The sequence below is a fragment of the Mustela erminea genome, chromosome 15 (genome assembly GCF_009829155.1).
Source record: "Mustela erminea isolate mMusErm1 chromosome 15, mMusErm1.Pri, whole genome shotgun sequence".
Taxonomy (NCBI): Eukaryota; Metazoa; Chordata; class Mammalia; order Carnivora; family Mustelidae; genus Mustela; species Mustela erminea.
This window is the reverse complement of record NC_045628.1, coordinates 4,200,393-4,222,839: the sequence shown is the minus strand read 5'-3', so window position 1 is coordinate 4,222,839 and position 22,447 is coordinate 4,200,393.

Sequence of the window (22,447 nt, the reverse complement as noted above, 5' to 3'; positions counted from 1 at the left end):
TCACTGCGACCCCTTGTGACAGGCTCAGGAACGGGCCGCTCTTTTTTGGTCCAGTTAGGTCTGTGTCCTGGACAGGTGCGCCTTCACAAGATGAGACTCCGTTAGGAAAATCTGTTTTTCTCTCCAGATTCTATATTCTGGTGTCTGTCCTTTGTACTGGAACATCAGTGTGAGGTTTTTCATCCTGTAACAATGCTGGTGATTTGTCTCAATACCTGGCAGACGACCTGATCAAAAATTCAACTTGGAGCTGGTTACGTGGTCAATATGTGCAACTTGTCACCACAACAAAGCCTAGTAAAATTCAGTGAGTACCGGTAAGGTCACCCTCCACTTTCCAGCTTCATCTCCAACACACACCACATCTGTCTCGCTCACGTGACCTGGTTCCGCCAAAGTCTTCCAAACTTCCATTGCTTCCAGAAACTCTCTTAAGAAGCACATACAGCGTTGCTTGCTTGGTCATGTCTTCCTGAACCCTAGCTGAGGGTCATTTCTTATCACATGAGCAGCTCAGCAATTGAAAACAACAACAATAATACAATATTAGAATATCTGTGAATGTCTCCTCTATTAATTTATAAGCTCTACATGTCATTTCCTATTTTTTGCAGTATGTGATTGTAATGTTCCAAGGGGTAATCTTTGGACTACTATCTCTCTAGATACATCAAAAAGCTCAGATTGTGACATTTTGTCTTTTGTTCTAATTTGTGTCCCAAAAGCACCTTGCACAGTTCCAGTGGAAAAAAGGTGCTCAAGATAAATTAGCAGATCTGGCTTGAATAATGAGCTATGTTATAAAAGGGATGAATTATATCAATAATTAAAGTTTTAGTCAAATCCTGGGATAAAGAACAAGGCTTAATTCACCCTAGAAATGGCACAAAGCTCTTGATAATGACAAGATTAAAGGCCTATTAATATTTCAGGAAAAGGGTGATCATTTACATCTGTCTATTACGCTTTCCTATTTTTAATGCTATGTCACTTTAGGACTTAACATATTAACTATATGAAATGCAATTTTCCATTTATTTGACGTTTCTTCTTGAATGCTTATTGGGTATAAATAACAACAAATGCAAAGTTCTAAAAGCTCTAAAATGATACAGTTCCAGGGAGAACAAACAAAGATAAACTACAGAGAATCTATAAATCAACTAAAATTCATCTGCACTTGGGGGGAAGAAATCTGCATTTAAAAAAGACACTTAAGGGGCGCCTGGGTGGCTCAGTGGTTTAAGGCCTCTGCCTTCGGCTCAGGTCATGATCCCGGGGTCCTGGGATCGAGCCCCACATCAGGCTCTCCGCTCAGCGGGGAACCTGCTTCCTCCTCTCTCTCTCTGCCTGCCTCTCTGTCTACTTGTGATCTTTGTCTGTCAAATAAATAAATAAAATCTTAAAAAAAAAAAAAGACACTTAAAACATATTTAACAGAGAGAGTCAAGAAGTCAAGGAAAAAATGCCTCTTAAAGAAGAAATATCGAAAATAATGATGGTCTTGGTTGAAGTAAATGAGATCATAAAAATAACAGCTGTTCAAAGTGGGTTTTAACTAAGTGACTAGGGCAGGTGACCTAGGTGAGAGTACCTTATTCCCATTTTATCTGTTATTTTGCACATCAGGATACTATCTGCTTTCCTGTAAGTGAATGAAATGTAACTTTATAGAACTCAAAATTCACTTGCAGAGAATCAACTATGAAAATATATTTTTATCAACTGTACAATGATAGGGGCACCTGGGTAGCTTGGTTACTTGAGGTCCGACTCTTGGTTTCAGGTCAGGTCATGATCTCAGGGTCATGAGATTGAGCCCCACATTGGGCTCCCTGCTCAGGGAAGGTCGGCTTCTCCCTCTCCCTCTGCCTCTCCTCCTCACCCATCCTGTGCGCGCGCGCTCTCTCTCTCTCTCTCATAAATAAATAAATAAAACCTTAAAAAAATAGTACAATGATAATTAAATTATTCACCAGGCATAGGGTTGTCTTTACTATTGGTTATATTCCTTTTATTTCCCCAGCAGCTGCCAATTGGCAGACCCCACACTCTAACTCAGACTTGAATTTAGGTCTCACATAAGTTTGTCGAGGAAAATGCTTATTGCTCAAAGGAAAATATATTATTAGGCATTTAATTTTATTAAAATCCTTCGTCATTTAGATAGTCTATCAACAAGTGTTTGTTGAATTGGAAGGCCCAAAAATATGTGGTGTTTTGGGTAAAGATTTGTTCATACCTTGGTTCTCAGAAATAATGTTGCATTTTACTCCGTACTTTCAGTAGCATCTGGAGACTCTATATAATACAGAGCATTCTTGGACAGTAGCCTGTATAAGTTCATTATGTAATTAGAAATTGCATAATTGCAAAATGCATTTGTAATTTCTTGCTTGAGAGAGCAAATATTCTCAAAAATCAGTGATTCCTCAGCAAGGTGCCTCCAGGTTTGACCCTTGCACACATTATGGTGGGTTACTTTGAAATAGTACCGCCATCAAGGGAAAGGAGTAGTGCCCAGCATACCAGGTAAATTGTTAATTCAGTGAAAGACACTATCATTATCTCTCGAGATTTCTCTGTGTGTGGCCCAGAGCTGGGTGCTCGCATCCGTCTTCCCGACAAATTCCTTTATATGACTTCATTAATAGCTCCGCAGGCAGGTCCCCGGGCCGTCAAAGAGAATCAGCGTTAAAATAGCCATGTTATCCTGGCTGGGATAGAACCCTCTGCAGAAGATACAGGAATATATATAGGACCAAGCATATATGTGGGAAAACATTAAACTCATGGAAACATTAATGTATAAATAAGCAATTCATGGATGAACAGTGAGCTGAAGAAAATTAAAATAGAGTAGTATTTATATATTATTTTAGATGCCTTCTTGCTGGTTTAATATCATTGTCACGTTATAGTAAAGCAAATACCGCCCCCCACCAAATAACTCCCCAGGGATGCTTTGGCCAGTTTTCACAGGCTCCATTTTCATGACTCCATCCTTTTTCAGACGCCCACCACTGAAGTGCGATGCTCATCGGAGCCGAGCCCCCCATTCGCTCCCTAGTAACTGGTGACGTTTCTCTGTTCAGGTAGAGTGGCTGGGATGGCATGAGGCATGGAACAGGACATAGCTGGGAATCGGAAGACCCGCACGGAGTACACGCCCCACCGCTACGCCGATCTTGGAGTAGATATTCACACGCTCTGTGCCTTGCCTTCCGCATCTGTTAAATGGACCTGCCAATAAGGATGTGTAGGGTTATAGAGAAGATGACATTACACATCGTTAGTATAATAGATAGTGTAAAGACACATTATATATGGAGATGTCAACTCTGTGCGCTGGGCGGGCTCTGCCCACGTGCCTCCAGCACCCAAGCTGGCCCAACCACACCGCACTTTCCCCTCCCGCTCAGCCGGAGCTCCCCTTTTGCTGCACCTGGAATGAAGCTCCTGACCCCAACTAACTCCGTACTTCCAGACATGATCCTAAAACAGGAAAAACTGGATAAGTAGAGAGAAAGAGTGGAAATGAAAGTTCAACAAGAAAGGAGAAGAAACAAGGCATCTAAGTCAAGGAATCAGGAATGGCCTGGAGAGCACAAAATCGAGGGCTCCATACATACGCATTACAGGACGATATGTGTGTGTTCCTATGGAGAGAAACATATAATGCGTATGTCCCATGTATGCACACATCGCCCATGAAAACGAGAGGTGTGTGCATTTTTAAAATACGTGAATGAGGCATAAATTTCCTTTGCCTCCGTAATTTATTGGTCTATTCCAAGATATTGATAGTCAATTAGGTAGAGGTTTGCAAGCTTCTTTAAGATGAAGTCAGAAAGAACTATATGGTATTCGAAGTGTCTTCCTGACAATTTTTGCAGAGCAAACTGTATTATGCAGAAAGCATACTAGTTATTGAAAGATAACTCTGAAGTAACATTTTTCAGAAGAACTGATTGATACCCAAGAAAGGATTGTGTTTATTTTGGTTTATATTAAGACCATCTTTCCTCCGTATTTTCCCAAACGTCCTTTAATTCAGAAGACAATCAGGTAATTTTACGAGAAAGTTCCCCTTGGACGCAGAGTTAGTTAAGACGTGAAGAGTGGCTCTCCCAGAGGCCACCTCGGATGCTGTAGGGAAGCTGCCCGTGGATATTGTACTTGAATTTTTCTGACGATGGGCAACAAAAAAGGACGAATAACAAAACTCGGTTGGTCACATAACGTCTGGCCTATGTGGCCAAAACCTAAGTTAAATTCGACCAGGCTTGAATCAGTGAGTGCAGTCGGATCCTGGAGCGGACCTGGAGAAGCCAGGCCAGGAGGAGCGGGCGGAGGAACAGTGAGGAGGAGGAGGGCGAGGAGCAGAGAGGGAAAGGCTCCACCCCAGCAGCCTCGCCTGGGGCCGAGCGAGGGCGGATGGGACCAAGGTGGCGCCGGGCTCCAGGGCGCGGGGCCCTTCCAGGGGAGGCGGGGGCCTGAGCGGCGTGAGCACAGGGTCCTCTGATTTAGAAAGATCATACCCTTGATTTTTTTTTTCCCCTTTCCCAGACAGTTGTCTTGTCAGTTTAGGCTACCGTCACAAAACACCGCAGACGGATGCGTGGCTTAAGAAACAGGTGGTTATTTCTTGAAGTCCTGGAGGCCAGGGGGTCCCGGATCAGGGAGCAGATCCGGCTGCTGGCGAGGACGCCCTTGCCCTGGCATCAGCGGCGTCTCCCTGTGCTCCCCCAGGAAGCAGAGAGAAGAGCTCAGGTGTCTCTTCCTCTTCCTGTTGACTAAGGGAGGGGCTCCCTTTGCTGCAGGAGTCTGACCCCAGGCACCTCCGAAGGCTCCAGACGGCGTCACAGTGGGGTTACGGCCGGGCCCGAATTCTGACGGACACCACGTTCAGTCCGCAGGAAGGTCTCCAGATTCCGGGACCTCCGGGTCCGACACCTGCGCCCTCCCCCGCGGTCACTCTGATAGGGCCCGGCTTCGTTGCAGGAGTCGGGAAAGGATGTGTGTGTGAAGACGTCATCCGGGTGTTTTAAAATACCTGAGCTCATCCTCATCCTCCGCTGTTCCTGCTTTGACCCATCAGGCAAGTCTCTGTTTCACCCTCTTCGGGGGGTACGTTTTGTAGGGAAGGACAGAAGGTAGCTCAGTAGGTAAAAGCCCTTCTCCCAGGGCGGCCTTTGACCTTCCTTGTTGAGGTTGTTTGTTCCCCACCATGAGCCCCCAGAGGAGTAGCTGTACGAGTTGGGTCGCTTCTTGGCTTTGCCCATTTTTAGTTTAGGGTTAATGCTTCCTGTCCATGCGGCCCTAATTACTACTGTACCTCTGCTTTCCCGCTCCCGGTAAGGTTTTGCCAAAATTTTACCCTCTCTGTCTTTTCACTCTTTCTCTTTCTCTCTTTTGCAGATTTATGCTTTTGAAAATTTCCAACAAAAACCCCAACTGGATTTCTGGGGGAGCTAAGGATTCTGATTCTGAAGTATGCAGGGAAAACAGAGCTTACAACCCAACTACTGGAGTTCTGAACAGCAAACAGCAAGATATTAAAACTTGGTAATGCAACAATAACCTAGAGCTTGATGTTTAGTTTAGTTCGAGAAGCTCAGGAAAACCGAAACAAATACCACAAGTCATGAAGAAAAATATGAAAAACTTGAACATGTCAATGTTCATAAACTATGGAAAGGCAACCCCTCTCCCCCCATAACGTTAAGTGGAAAGGGAAGCGTACATTAAGGAAACATTTATTTTAAAACATAGGCCAGACCAAAGGATAATACCTAAAATGTATAAAGAATTACTCTAAATTTGTAGGAAAAGACTGACATCCCGTGTTTTTAAATAAAGATACAAAGATACAAGTGATAATGCAGGGCAGACAAATTGCTTTTACACATAAGAAACATGAAAATCACATGTTATTATAAAATAGAATTACTCAGATACAAACTTGAAAGGGTAAGATACTATCTTTACTCTCATGTTGGTAAAGTTTGAAGCGCTTGACTTGCAGCACTGACGAGTGTAAGACGCGCCCGCCCGCCCGCCCGGCCCCTCCTGCTGGAATGGTGCAAACGGCAACTTAGCTCTTCGCGATTTGTACCTTTTTTGTCCTTTGACCCGGTCACCCACCTATAGGATTTATCTTATTAATTTACTTGTACACAAATGGAAATCTATTCAAAGCATGAACAATGAATAAGCGAAGGGTCCTTTCAGAGAATTCTAGTTACTTAATCTACAGTACCCCCATGAATGTACATTCTCTACTATAAAGAATAAAGTTTTTACTTGTTAATATCGAAATCATTTCCAGATGTTGTTAATTGTAAAGACTGTGGTTAGAACGGTATGCAGTGCAAAGTCATCTTTGCAGATTTCTACGTGTATGTATGAGTAGATGCATTGGGTGTCTCCAGAAGAAATTATAATAAATTATTATCTCTGTGGAATGAAATGAGGGTACAGGAAGGGGTTTTTGTTTTATATGCCCTTAATGGGAAAAAAAAAATCACCATGTAAATATCTTGCATTTATATTTAAAAGAAGACAAGTTAAAAAAGAATTGACTAACAGTTACAATAAACAAAATAGAGTTACAGCAAGAGAATGGCCAATAAATAAACAGAATGAAACAGATACCTAAAAAGATATACATTAAGTGAGACAGCACAACGCACAGGGAAGAACTTTCAATAAAGGGTCATAAGGACTTAGAACAATTTGGCCAAAAAACAAAGTCTCGGATCCTCACTTCACATTGTACCAAAACGAATTCCAGACAAATTCCAGGGTCAACAAAACAAAACATGAAGCTATTAATTAAATATAGATAATTTGAAGGAAATGCAACAGTCTTTAATCAACCCATTGGGGGAGGAACCAATGAACTTCAAAGTAATTAAAAGGAAATCTCAAAGAAAATGGATCCATTTTGTGAAACGGGCTGAATTTAAGTTCAACCACGAAGATGGTTTAGGAGTTTTGTGGGGAAAGTCCATCTCCTGCTTCTTGCCGTCGTTACGCAGTCTCTGGGGACCACCGTGGTGGGGGCAGGACTGCACCGACCGCGGCCATAGGCATGAGGTGGGGAGAGGGACCGACTGACTCAAATGGGTCAAGAAGCCTACTTATTCGTTGGTCACAGCAGTTGGTTCAGGGAAAATCCAGTAGCCAATGGAAAGCCTTAAGATGTGAGGGGATACTCACGAAGGTCTTCTGGGAAAAGAAAGTTTTCTCTTCTTTCCACAGAAGACACGGGGAGAGACTCGTTCTTGTGAATTGTGTGACGTGAGAAAGGACGGCTGAGGTGTTGAAGTCATTTTGCTGCGGCAGGTGGAGTGATTGGGGGGAGCCCGGTGGCCGCTGTGCAGCCTGCGGGAGAGCTCGAGCCCAAGACACAGAGAGGCCAAGGGCACACTCAGGACGAAATGTGGTCTGGGTGTATAGCATGCGTTCCTACACGAAAGGCTTTCCCAAGGCCAGATTTCTAGTGGCAAGCCCAGTAAATTCACCCGCCGTGTGTTTAGAACAGCTTGAATTGGGTTTTCTATAACTTGCAATACAGAACACTGTGACACAGATTTCAAAGGATGTTTTCTCAATGATACTGTTCTGGATTTCAGGGGTGGTTTTTGAGTCCTCCACAGACAGCCCCCCAAAATAGGACGATCCAAACTGGTTCATAAACAATTCATATTCTTCTAACGTGAAGTAATGCCCTTTATCTCTTAGGATTTCACAGTTCGTGAGGCTGCATTATGCACATTATCTCATTCTATCTAGGAAACCAAACGAAGCTGACGGTGGCCAAGATCCTGGTAGTGTTTTCTAGGAAGCGTTGACATCCATCTCAATCTGCGCAATGGGGATAGTGATTCCCTTTGCAGTTCTCCAGAACCACACGGTGTGCCGTAGGCCCCGAATTACCACCCTTCACACGTGACCTCGTATCTCCCAACGTAAGCCCACAACATGCTCTGTGTGATGGTCACTGGTTCAGTAGCCCCACTGCCAAGTGGGAAGCTCTCTGGGAGACAGATGGGTGTGAAATTACTCATATTCGCTAAATACATGACATTTGGAAAAGTTACTTAAACACTTGGAGCCTTGAATTTATCCTGTGAAAGCGGAAACAATAAACACCCACAGCACAGCTTTGAGCCCCGAGCAAGAGAACCCCTTCCACATGTTTATTCCTCTCGTGACCTGTCTCACCCTCTTCTTCTTCTTCTTCTTTTGTACTCATCTGCAAATTGTCATACTTTCTTAATTTGGAAGTTTGATCATTTCATTCCCGTGCTGAAAACCGTTCGGTGATTACAGAAGGAAGCCTGAACCCCCGTCAGGACTTCCGCCACTGTCCTCGATCTGGCCTCAGGCCACCTGCTCACCCCCCGTCACGTGGCACGCCTTCTGCCACGTGCTCAGGATACACAGGCAGCCCTGAACAGCCGGAATGTTCCCTCCGCAAGAGGAAACTTGAGTCAGGCTTCTCCTACTCTTTTGCTTAGAGCGCTTACTTTGGAAAACTGCGAGTTCTTCCTCTTCCTGTTTGAGATGTCTGCTGATCTTTTTAACGGCCTCTTAAAGTTACAGAACCCAGGACTGTCTTTCTTAAGGACCCAGAGTCCTCCCTTTGAAGTGTCAACATCCCAGGAGGTAACACCCTCCTCTCCCAGGTTCTGTTGCAGGGTAAGACCCTAACTTGGGCAGGCATTTTGCAAAACTACTTCTTGTCGCGAGGACCCGGGTTTACTTTTCCTTTGGTTGCTGCCTTTCTGCAACCACCGGCAGCCGTGTTGCCCCTCCTCTAGCCTGAAGGATCCCCTGCCCTTTGTGGTGGTGGAGAGAAGCTTAGCCTGAGCTCCAGCCTCTCGCCCCCATTGCAATGACCTTGAACAAAATCTCCTTGCCTGTCTACCTTTGAGCGGTTTGTGCTTTGACAACCCCCTCAGGCACCGTGTGTGTGGTGTGTTCACGCCCGCCTGAGCTCACATCCCCTCAACCTCGGAGAACTGTCTCTCTTTACCCACAGCTCTTTCCGCACCCCATGTCAAAGGATTTACCATGTGGTAAATTGCCCTTGTTTCAAACCACTGGCCACTTTAGCTAGAAACTTCTTGAAGACAGAAACTATTTCATTCAACTTTTTGTTCTTATCAGTTAACCCCGTATGAGGTGCTTAGAGCAGCCTGACTAAACGCCTGGTGTCTATCAAGCAGAATCCACTACTTTGCGGCTCACCAAATAGACTTTCAGCCTCTTATTTTATTGAACCTTAATAAGTAAATTTGAGCCAGAAAGGAACTTGGAGGCCACCAGGAAAATCCCCAAACACTTGCATCCCTGCTCGCAAAGATAATGAGGTTACTGAGACTGTGGGCTCTTTCCTTCCAGGAGATAAACACTACGCGGGAGGAATGGCAGTGAAACCAAAGCCCGTGACTTTGACACCTTCCAAAGTAAGGTTTCCTCCAGACAAAACGGAAACATCTCGTGGATATTTCCATATAGCTTAAGACTGCAGTGTTTTTCCTAAATGTATTTTAAACATTACTAAAACAGATGTTGAAAAATAATAATTGTGAAAACAATATGTAGAGGGAAAAAGAAAGAGAAGAAAAAATGAAGAAGAATACTAAAACATTTGGGGCCCTTATACTTTGGCGGGAAGTGTTCTAAGAGGTGCACCACAGCCATGCGGCAGGCACATGGACACAGGTCATAGGCACCGAGAGGCTGGCTGACTCTCCAGGTTACTCAGCTAGCAAGCAGCACGGTCCAGATGCAAGCCCAGGTGTGTAATCGCCCGAGTTTTGGATAAGGCTCGCTGCATTATAATGAAGCAACGTGTTCACTTACGGAAAAAAGCAGTCATCACAATCCAGATGGTAGTGTTGGTGTTAGACACACTCAGATATGGATTTACATATTGTAACGAGTCTTACAGAAAATCATCACTACTGATGAACTACTGAACTCTGTCTGAAACTAATGATGTACTATATGTTGGCTACCTGAATTTATTTTTTTAAATATTTTATTTGTTTGAGAGAGAGACAGAATGACAGACAAAGCATGAGCAGGGGGGAAGAGACAGAGAGAGAGAGGGAGAAACAGACCACCTGCTGAGCAGGGAGCCCACTGTGGGACTGGATCCTAGGACCCTGGGATCATGAGCGGAGCCAAAGGCAGATGCTTAACCTACCCAGTCACCCAGTTGCCCCAGATGATTGAATTTAAGTTAAAAGAAAGAAGGAAAGAAGGAAGGAAAGAAGGAAGAGAAAGAAAGAAAGAAACAATGAATGAATATAGCCACTAACATTGCCAACAAACAACCCCAGGTCCTGGGGCAAGGATTGTGTACAAACTCCTTCCCATCTCGCTGGCCCACCACACTTTGCCGAAGGAGCATAGATGCTCAAAGTCAAAACAAAGCAGAGTGCATGTAAATTAAACTGAAGTTATCAGACTTTAGTTTCGTGTGCCCTAAAAATCTCTCAAGATGAATAAATATGGATGAACATTATTTTCCTATACAGACCACCTGCAGTTTTCTAAGCGGAAGTGTTTTCAGATCAGCCAAAACAATTTTTCCCTCCAATAGAATGTGAGTACATAGAATATTATGAGCAGAGAAACTCGTATTTTCCCAAGTAAAAAGGGCAATCCTACTTGAGGAGACTTCATTCCAGCTCGAGGATGATGAAATCCTCATAGGAAATAATTGCATTCCTGTAGGGTGCTCTGGCATCTTAAATTGCTTTGCACCTTGATATTAAATTGCTCTGACGTCCCGCTGGCTGGTCACTGTTTGTTAATGCACACTGGCCCAGCAAGGGAATTGGCATTTGAAAAGTATTTTCTGAGAATGATCAAAGATATTCATTTGGAGTTTTAATAAGAAAGGCTAGGAAAGTTCAACAAGAAAATAGTTAAATTAACTTCAATTTTGTGATTTTTTTTCTCAGAGGTAGATAGCAGAGTAGCCTAGATGAAAAGTAAATTAATTTTATACTATTTTGGAGATTCACGTGGATATTACTTGTGACCTTTAGGAGGCACATTGGTTTTATCTATTTTGGAATGAAGGTAGCTTCAAGTTAAACTGAACTACTTCCAAAAAGTAAAAAATAATAAACTGAACTACATCCAACCACTGAAACCGTTGACTCGAGACACCCGGTACTAGTGAGTCCAAGCTCCTGCCACCGTGTTACCTGGTAATTACCCTTTCTGAGTGGAGAGCAGTCAATTTACTTTTCAGTAAATTATCCCCTAGATAATACACTTCTGGATAAATATATAGAATTTTTTCCATGGCTGTGTTATACCACATTTCAAAGCAATGCCAACTTTCACAAGGGCCTCGTGGATCCCGCTGTCTTACACAACATTTGCTAGACTGAATGGTTAGTGTCTTGTCCTTACATTTTCTGATTTTTTCTAGGATGTGACACTATCTACTGCCCTTAAAAGTTCTGTCTTCCAAGTTCAAATGGACAAATATTTCAGCACGTACTTAACAAATCCAAACATGTGTTCCTCAGTCAGCTTCATCACCTGTATGAGCGAATTTTACTTCTCTTTGCAGGTCAGGTATGTAGTGTTGCTGCCAACTGTCCGTCCCTCATTTCTTCTCTCTCCAGTGTCTGGTCTTCTCCAAGTCTGGTGGATTTTGCTTTGTCCCTCTCACAGCCGTTCTGTCCCCGCTATCCTCATTGTTTAGACCCTGCCTTGGTTCAGGCTCTCGTTGTTGGGTTCACAAAGGCCTCCTTAACGCTACTCCTTATCATCCATCCACTCTGTTACTGCTGTCTGAATGAACCTTACGACATTGCTCTCGCCATGCTTCTCTTCAGTGGAAAGTCTTCCATAGCTTCCCATAACCTGCATAATAAAACCTGAGTTTCTTAGTAAGACCTTTCAAGATGGAATATTGCCCAGTTTTTCATCTCCATCTACTTTCTTCTCCATCTGGAATCTATGCAGCGGTAATGCTCAGCTACTTATAATTTTGCAAATTCACTGTTATGGTCTGAATATCTGTGCACCCTTAAAATCTCATGTCAAATCCTGCATCCCTAACTGAATGGCATTTGGAGCTGGAGCCTTCGAAAGGTAATGCATCGTCTTCCTCTGCTACCTGTAAGAGTTTTCTGCTTGACTTTTTACTTTGCTTCCGCAGGTTTGCTATGATCTGCCTGGGTGCACTCCTCCTGCCTCAGTCTGCGGTACACTCGTTTTCACAAGTTTTTAAGGTTTATCTTACATTATCTTTTCAACTTGTTTCTACTTTATCCATTCAAACACTTCCTTTACCCTATTCGGTCTCTTCCCCTTCTTGACTTCAATTTCGCATGAAACCTCTTTCATTTATGTCTCTCATGTACTTTTCTGCATGTCACCCCATTTCTCTCTGGATATTTCAATGGACAATTCTTTCCTGCCCCTCAATTATAATCTGCAATTAAAACCATGTAGTTCCCTGCCTGCATTTTTCAGTTGAAGACCCTTGAATTCTTTTTACCACACTCAGATTCTCAGGAGAAATCCTCCAGATTGTCACCCATTTCCCTGAACCTCACAATCACAGTTATTGTATTGACTTTTGTCAATATTGTGTCTAGCAAGTCTACCATCTGGAGCACTTGTTTCCATGTTCTGCTTCTACTGTTTGTTTTTTCTTTTCTCTGCTGTTTGACATTCCTGTAATTAATGATTTAATGCTGGATATTAACAAGGAATTGTGGAGTGTGTGAACACTTCGCTTTTGACAGCAGCACTAATAAAGACAGAACTTCCTTATCTGATGGGGAACTGATTTCTGCAGCATGGGCTCCTCTGTCTGCCCCCTGGGGTGAGGTTGTTTCCTCTCCAGTCTGTGGCTACAAGAAGAAGGCTCCTGACTCTGAGGTGAGTTTGGGATTTCAGACTCTAAAAGACATGGTTGATTTCAGGTTTACACTTTTCTTAGAAAGCAGTCCTTCCAGCATTCCAACAAAGAGTCTGGGATGTCTAAGAGAGTGCCTCCTCCCTGACAGGCCCAAACCCAAGTTCATTTGTCCAGGCTGGTGAAACTTAACAAAAACCCTGCTTACACCTCAGCCTGAGGAACTGGTCCTCCAAATCCTTGCTGGTTTGGTAAGCTGTCTTTCATTTAGGATCCTGATTCTGTGAGAGCTACGAGCTCAGCACGGTCTCTGTGGTCTGCTCAGATTTCTCCTTGGTTTCTTGGCCCCTTGTCCAGCTTATGTTAAATAGCAACAAATGTCCATGGGGAATGCATGGAAGGTCAAGCTCGACTCACTGATTGTCTCTTCTCCCAGTGATCTTGGACCCTCAAATTTTGGCGGCTTCAGCTGCTTTCTGATGTCTCTGAACAGATTTTTTGGAGGGTAGGGAGATGGGGGACAAAGGTTATTTTACATGTTACTTTTCTAATTTGCGGGGATACAGAAAATGTGCTTTACTGGAATTGGTTTCATCATAGCTGGAAACACAAGTATCTATTGTTATATTTAAAACAAAACTAACTAACTGTATCATTTTGTCTATAAATACTTCAATATGTACTACCAGCAGATATGATGTTGCTTTAACACAAGTCTATTACCATAAAAATCACCATTGCTTAACATAATTCAATATCAAGCCAATGGTCACATCATGTCTTCTCAAATGTCCAGAAAAAAAGAAAAAAAAAAGAAAACATTCCTGAGTTTGGATGCAAATGAGGCCCACATGTTGCATTTTATTGATGTTTCTTTTAATCTATAACAATCCCTTCTCTATTATGTCATTTTCATTTATAATTTAAGAAGTAGGTTGTTTTTTGTTTTTTTTTGTTTTTTGTTTTTTGTTTTTTTTTTTTTTTTTCCGTGTACAATTTCCCATATCCTCGGGGCACCTGGGTGGCCCAGTAGGTTAAAGCTTCTGCCTTTGGCTCAGGTCATGATCTCAGGGTCCTGGGATCATGCCCCACATCAGGCTTTCTGCTCGGTGGGGAGCCTGCTTCCCTGTCTGCCTGCTTGTGATCTCTGTCTGTCAAATTAATAAATACAATCTTAAAAAAAAAAAAAAGAATTTCCCATATCCTCAATTTTGCCCATTTCATGCTTGTCGTTTAACTTGTTCCTCTAATCCCTGTGTATGCTGTGAAATGGGTTATACAGAGGGTTTGATTGTATTTAGGTTTTTGCGACAAAAATACTTCAGAGTACATAGGTAAGTTTTTATTATCCTACTCTTTTCTTTTTTTAAGATTCTATTTATTTATTTGAAAGAGAGAAAGAGAGTGCATGAGCAGGAGAGAGCTCGAGTTGGGGGGCGGGGGTAGGGAAGGGGCCGCAAGGGGAGGGAAGCAGAGGGATAGGGAGAAACACTGAGCAGAGAGCCTGATGTGGAACTCGATCCCAGGACCCTGGGATTGACCTGAGCCAAAGGCAGATGACTAACCCACTGAGCCACCCGGTGCCCCTTTTGTGATCCTATTCATAATGTTGTTTTATATATACCAGTAGATCCAGGTGTTGTCAGCACAATATACGTTTCAAGTGCAAAAAGACTGTCCAAACATTACACGATAAGGTCAGTCCTATAACTCACACACAATCATGGGTTCTCTTAGGTGATTTCACTGACGGCCTCTGTTCTCTTCATTTTACTTAGTGTACTTTACTTTCACTCATAATTACACTTTTATTCAGTTTTAAAGGACATATAAATTCATCTCAAAATATTCAAGTGCTATTAGAAAAAAGCTCCTGCCCTCCAAGACCTGTGGTGAGTAGGGGGAAACAGAGAGAGAGAGACATTATGCCAGAGGGTGGAGTGTCAGAAACGTTCTCTAGAAGTCTACACCGGACACAAAGCTTTTAACGCAGTGGCTCCCAGAGGAATGGCGCTGCCAGTGGTGACAGTTCTGGACCGAAGGTTTGTATGCCCCCATATGGGGGAGCTCCTGGCTCCGACGTGCTGGTGGGAGGAGGTGGGACTAGTTACCAGCGGAGATTTCCTGAGCTGCTCGGTGTCCCCAGCCTCCCTCCAAGAGGCCTGACCCCACCTCGACCTCGTGCTCCAGCCCCAGACAGAGGCGCCCTTGCAGACTGACAGAGCTCGCACTCCTGTGGTGCTTTAATTTTTCTCGCAATCCGTGAGTGAAAGAGTGCAGCTCCTGGTTCTGACAGGGGCCTGCAGAGCCTCCCTGAACATATTCCGGACTCTGTCAACTGTGACTTAGACCACCTGCCCATTCTCTTCACGGTCACATTTTGTGGCGGTTTATTCTCTCCTCCAAATTCAAAGAAAGCCTTTCTGTCTGATTTCAGCTTGGCTCATGGGCTCTAGAAACTTGGGGAAGTGGTGTCCGTGTTCTGCCAGGGTAGACCAGGTGCCCCATGAGCTGGACCGGGCATACCACTTCTATGACCAGTCATTGAGTGCCTACTGGGCACAAAGTATGGCAGATAAGGTTACAAGGGACTCAAAGTGAAATAAAAAGTGGCCTCACCTCTCAAAGATCCTGCAATGTGGCTGGGGAAGTCACTGTTCCAGCGGGAAGCCGGCAATGCCAAGAGAAGGCTTCTGTCACCTTGCTTTTAAAACACAGGCCGCTCTTCACACCAGCTCCTCCGACCTCCTCCAGACCCCCATTTCTCGTCCCCATCATTCTGCCTCTGTGGTCAGTACTGCCATGCGTCTAAGAACCGGCGTTGAGATGAGCTCCGGGAGGAAGGGGCCCTTCCGGGTCGAGTAAACAAGATAAACTAATACACAGGATGACAGAGAGGGATGCATTCAGAGATGAGCCAGGCTTCCAGGGTGACGGTAAGGTTTTAGGGAGAAGACATGAACGGACGTGTCAGTAAACGATTCAACCAGAGGTCATCAGTAAACCTGCTCACTCTTCCCAGTGCTCACACGAGGAAGAAAGGGTCGGAATACTCCCTAAGCTCTGTCCGACTCCCCTCCTGTGAGGTATGTAATCTTGTTACAGCACAGATCGAGCTAGGATACAGAAGTCATCTTGGAATTAGACGGCGTTGGCGAAGCACAAGGACACAGGAAAGACTGATCCCTCCGTAACGCTCCAGGGCCAGTCCCCACGGCCCCCATGGGCATGTGAGGTTCTCTGTGCCAAAAACAATTCCCTTGTTTCTCCTGCCCTTCCACAGCACCTCCCTTTGCTCTCCGTCAGGTGCCACGCCCCACCACTCCAGAATTCTGTGAAATCCCGCTTTATCTCCTGATTGAAGGACTTCTGCTTTTACTCATTCATTTCTTTATTTCTTACTGGGTAACTCCTTAACAACGTAGTGTTTTTGCCATCAATGAACACTTATCTTTAATATTCAAGTTTCTTTTCTGAAAACTCATCGTATTTCCCCTAACCTGTTAAATTTTAATCAGTTACTACATATCCCACCATTAAGCAACATGATATTTATTGTGGTCAAACACTGGAGGCAGACAGCCTGGTTTAAAATCCCACACAGTAGACTCAGTAGCTTGGACAAAGCCCCTCCGTCCTTTTTGCTGTCTGTAAAGTGGGCACGACAATAACACCGACAGAAGGTTGTTATGCACATTGGATAGATGGTGCCTAGTGCCGGGATCAGCGAGAGTGACTTAGCCCCCAGTACGTTTTAGCTATTTTTATGATTATTGGTCCTAACAGGATATGTAATCTCCATACTACGAAGCTAATTCATCATCAGCATAAGGACACCTGCTGCTTTCACCCTTGAGGCTGGCTGGGAGGCCCGGAAGGAGGACTCAGTCACAGTAAGGAGAGAACCCTCTGTGAGAGCCTAGACTTTTTGAGGCACTTCTGCGCTTTTGCGGTGTTCTATGCTGCCACCTGCTGGTACTCTCAGGAATTGTGCCCGTCTCCTGAACGGACAAACCGGGTCCTGATGTTTGATAGAATTTCACGTTAAACTGAATGATTTGACAAGGTTATGCATTATGCTGTGTTCACCACAAGTATAGCTATCACCAACCCTATTATATCACTATTACAGTATCATCGACTATTCCTTGTGCTCTGCTTTTTATTCCCATGACTTACTTGTTCAATTACTGAAGGCCTCTCTCTCCCTCTCCCCTTTTTTTAAAAAATTAATTTATTTCTTTTCAGCCTAACAGTATTCATTATTTTTGCACCACACCCAGTGCTCCATGCAATCCATGCCCTCTTTAATACCCACCACCTGGTACCCCAACTCCCACCCCTCCACCACTTCAAACCCCTCAGGTTGTTTTTCAGAGTCCATAGTCTCTCATGGTTCAGCTCCCCTTCCAATTTCCCCCAACTCCCTTCTCCTCTCTAATTCCCCATGTCCTCCATGCTATTCCTTATGCTCCACAGATAAGTGAAACCATATGATAATTGACTCTCTCTGCTTGACTTATTTCACTCAGCATAATCTCTTCACACTGTGTGTCAATTATACCCAAAACGGAAAAAAAGAAAAAAAGAAAAAGAAGAGAAATATAGTCACCATTATTGGTATGACCATTTCGATGACATTGACATTAGTCACCCTCTACTTTTTTTTTTTCCAAATAAAGATTGAAGGAATTTTAACTCTGAAAGGGAAAAAAAAAAAAAAAAGAATTTCACGTTAACCCCAAATAAAGCAAGTACAATATATTACTCAAAGCGTGCATTCAGCTAATATTCCTGTGAGCTATTGCTCTCACTGGGTGGCTCGACGAGTAGCTAAATGCTATCTGAAAATGCTCTGGAAGGTTGTGTGGTCGGCCAAAAGGCCGCACTGATGTGCTTATGAGCAACCTGGTATTTACGGTAACCTGGTATTTACGGTAATGACCTTCAAAGGTTCTCTTAGATATGGGAGCCATGCTTCAGGGAGTGTTGTAATGAAAAGTAGAATGTGAGACAAATGTGACATTTAAAAGACTGCATTTCTTAAATTAAGAGGAATTTGAGTTACTGATATCATAAAGCAGTTTTCCTTTTGTTATTTAAATACTTTAGCATAAAATAAGGAAAATGGCTAAACAACCAGGAGACACTGAGATAAAAAGTCAATAATCTCAGAATGCTAAGGAAAATATAAAATATGCTTTCAGAATCTTTCCTTGATTTCCCACTATTGATCAGATTTTTGTTTCACAGGGTCTATGGTTCTGTGATGGGAGCCATATTTTTGTTATACACCATGGCCAAGCTTTGAGCCGAAGTGAGAGACAAATCCATATGGAGGCTTAGGAAATAATATGGCAGACTTTCATGAGTAAAGCTTAGAAAATATAACTCTCATGATTTAAAATTACTTAACCCCAACCAGACTCTGGGAACAATGACCTCTCTCATCACACGAGTCCTCAAAAACAATGAAGTACCTGTCCCCCAAAGGTCACAAATCGCAAGTAGTGGAGTGTTGGGATCATTCCTAAGAGTGAATTATATTAGTGAATCAGCACATATGACTTAACAACCACTAAAACATTAAATATCGAATTCTCTGTCTAGAAGGAGCACAGAAGCTTAGAGCCATTAACCTCAGGTTAGGAAATGTGGCAGCTGTCTTCCAAGCTTTCCTTCTGAAGAAGTCTGTGCATCTGGATATACCTCTGCCCACCTTGGGACTCTGATCTATAACCTGGGGTATCAGACCACATTGTGGTTAACATCCTGGGTGTCAAGAACCCAACCGAGAGTTAAACGAAGGCCATGAACCCAACTGAAGTCATAAAGTCATATGAAGGCTTCCCTCTGAAATTCTCATATCCACCACACTCACACATACACAGACACAGTTGTTAACCCCATGAATCTCTTTCTTGGATCCCCTAAGAGTAAAGAATCCATGACCATATCAAATGTAAGCAACTTTCCAATACTAAATCCCAAGTAATACATTTGGTCTAATGTGTCCCAGCCAGGAGGGGGGCATTGTGATGGTTGCTTTTATATGTCAACTTGACTGGACGGCCAGACATTTGGTCACACATGATTCTGGGTGTGTCTCTGCAGGTGTATGGATGAGATGAAGATTTGAATCAGGAGACTGAGCAGAGAAGATCGCCCTCCCTAATGTGAGTTGGCTTCACCCAATCCACTGGAAGTCTTAGTGGAAAAGGAAGGTTGGGGAAGAGGAAATTTCACTCTGTCTGTCTTCCAGCTTGGGCCATTGGTCTTCAACTGCCTTTGGACAGGCTTGGACTGGAACTGGCACCACTGGCTCTCCTGTGTCTCCATTTTGTTCACTTCAGAACTTAGAACTTCGCAGCCTCCCTAATCACACGTAGATTCTTTTTTTTTTTTTTTAAAGATTTTATTATTTATTTGACAGATAGAGATCACAAATAGGCAGAGAGGCAGGCAGAGAGAGAGAGAGAGAGAGGAGGAAGCAGGCTCCCCGCTGAGCAGAGAGCCCGACGCGGGACTCGATCCCAGGACCCTGAGATCATGACCCGAGCCGAAGGCAGCAGCTTAACCCACTGAGCCACCCAGGCGCCCCGACACGTAGATTCTTTTTTTTTTTTTTTAAAGATTTTATTTATTTGACAGACAGAGATTACAAGTAGGCAGAGAGGCAGGCAGAGAGGAGGAAGCAGGCTCCCTGTTGAGCAGAGAGCCCGATGCGGGGCTTGATCCCAGGACTCTGGGATCATGACCTGAGCCGAGGGCAGAGGCTTTAACCCACTGAGCCACCCAGGCGCCCCATACGTAGATTCTTTATAAGAAAGAAATGCATATATTTTGGAGAACCCTGGCTAACCTCAGTGTGTAAGAGGAGAATGCACAATGTCCTAGAATCAGGAAGCTGGAAGGATGACATACCTTGAAATGGTTTGTGTATTTCCTGTTTCTTTGCTCTCCAGCTCTCCAGACAGGCACCCACAGGGAAAGACCTTTCCTTGGCCCATCAGGAAGCACCAAAACTTCTACCTGAGGCATGGGAGGGGGACCTGTGCCCATGCACGCTGGTGGTGATTGCAATAGAGAAGACACATGTTGGTCAGAAGCAGGCTTGTCGCTCTCACTTTCCAATTTTGTCTGAATCATCAAGTAATGGTGTGTGCTGCTTATCCTTCACAGCCTTCTACTAAAAGAAGTGGTCCCCTCATATTCCTAATGCTGTTAGTGGTCTGCCACGAATCCACAATGATCCATATGTTTATAGCCCTTTGCAGTCTATTTCTAGACTATCAAGTGAGAACTTGACTCCCCAGTCCTGCCACACAAACACATTTTGCTTCCCTTGTCTTGGCCACTCAAGGAAGCCCAGACCCATGTCCGTTCTCAGGTGACTTAACTCATCATGGAGAAGCACGACCTGAGCGTCGAGGAATGGTCAGAAGAGCTGGGGCTGCTGTTCTGGGTGGGCAGTTATCCTGAGCATTCAGGAGGCACGGCTGGCAAATGAGTGCAAAATGTGACCACACTTAGGATTTTAAAATACCTGGATCACCTTCAGTAGGTCAGACCCTTGTGCGAGGTGTACGTGCATTTGCATACATCTCCCTTTTAAATCTGACAGCGACAGTACAGGAACAGTATTGCAGACGAGGAAACCGGGGCTCACAAGGTTCACTGTCTTATTCAGAGGCCGACCAGGGGTCTAGATACGTGTGGTGCCAACACCCCTAGACTATTCCGTTCTCACTGCTGTATGGCCGAAACCTGTGCAGATGGGATCAGGACCCCTCCTCTTTTTGTAAATTAATATTTGAACTTCACTGAGGATGAGATCTAATATCGCTAGCCAACTGACTTCAAATCGTCAGAAGACAGTGTTATGTAAATGCCAAATGGGGTGATTTCTTCTGATAAATTTGATTGATTTGTTCTGTCAGACACTTTATCCTTGAGTTTACTTCCACTTTTGGGGGCACATTTTCACAAAAACATCTGCTAAGACACCACGTAACTTCAGTTGTTTTTCTAACTTGTTTGTGCTGTTAATCAACGTTCTTACCAACTACGGTATCATAACTAATTTCTGAGTAGTTAAAGCTTTCAATGACTTTATTGGAATAAGATTGGATAATAAAGATGGCTGTCATTTCCTTGAGGTCTTCTTCTCTATATCCATTAGCTTCCCATTCCCCAGATAAAAGGGCCCACATAAAGGTCATAGCAGCCAGTCCTCTGTCTTTTGCCATTATGGCTACGAATCCAAATGGAACTGTAAATTCAAACCACAAGTTTCTTGCTTTAAAAGGTGTAATCCAAGAGATAACACAACTTGAAAATTAAAGTTAATAAAGAAACTGTGAGATACTAAGTGTCTCCATGCCGGCACACCTGACACCGTGTTGTTCTTTTTTTTTTTCTTTCTTTCTTTTTTTCACTGGATACAGGATATTTCATTGATATATGACAAAGTAGGACTCCCCAAGCCCCTCCCTTTCTTCAGGGGACCTGGGTTAGAAATGGTGCAGGTCGGGAGGTTATTGGTGTGTCGGAGGGGGAGTTGGAGCAAGGACACCCCAGCAGTTGAGGGCCTCTCCCTTCCTCGTGCTCTCCCTGGGGCTGGTGGTCCAGGGAACCCTTACTCCTTGGAGGCCATGTGGACCACAAGGTCTACCACCTGATTGTTGTAGCCAAATTCATTGTCACACCAGGAAATGAGCTCAACAAAGTGGTCATTGAAAGCAATGTCAGCCCCAGCATTGAAAGTGAAGAGTAGGTGTCGCTGTTGAAGTTGCAGGAGATAACCTGGCTCTCAGTGTAGCCCAGGATGGCCTTGAGGGGGCTCTTCAATGCCTCTTCCCCCCCTTCTTGATGTCATCATATCTGGCAGCTTCCTCTGGGTGACAAGTCAGATTCACGACTAACACTTGGGGGTGGGGCAATGGAAGGCTATGCTGGTGAGCTTCCTACTCAGCTCAGGGATGACCTTGCCTACAGCCTCAGAGCCAGTAGAAGTGGGGATGATGCTTTGGGCAGCCCCTTCAGCCATCATACCACAGCTTCCCCAAACCATACTTCTCATGGTTCATGCCCATCACGAGCATGGGGGCATTAAAAAGAGGGACAGAAATGATGACTCTCTCGGCCCTACCCTTCAAGTTAGCCCCAGATTTCTCCATGGGGGTAAAGACCCCAGAGGACTCCACAACAGACTCGGCACCAGCCTCACCCCATTCGACGTTGGCGGGATCTTGCTCCTGGGAGATGGAAATGTGGTTTCCATTGGTGACAAGTTTCCCATTCTCAGCCTTGACTGTGCCATGGAATTTGCTGTGGGTAGAGTCATACTGGAACATGTAGACCATGTAGTTGAGGTCAGTGAAAGGGTCACTGATGGCGATAATATCCACTTTGCCCGAGCTGAAAGCAGCCCTGGTGACCAGGCACCCAATACGGCCAAGTCCACTTACTCCTACCTTCACCCTCGTGTCTTGGGGACATGACTAGGACCGCACCAGAAGATGCAGCTGTCTGCGG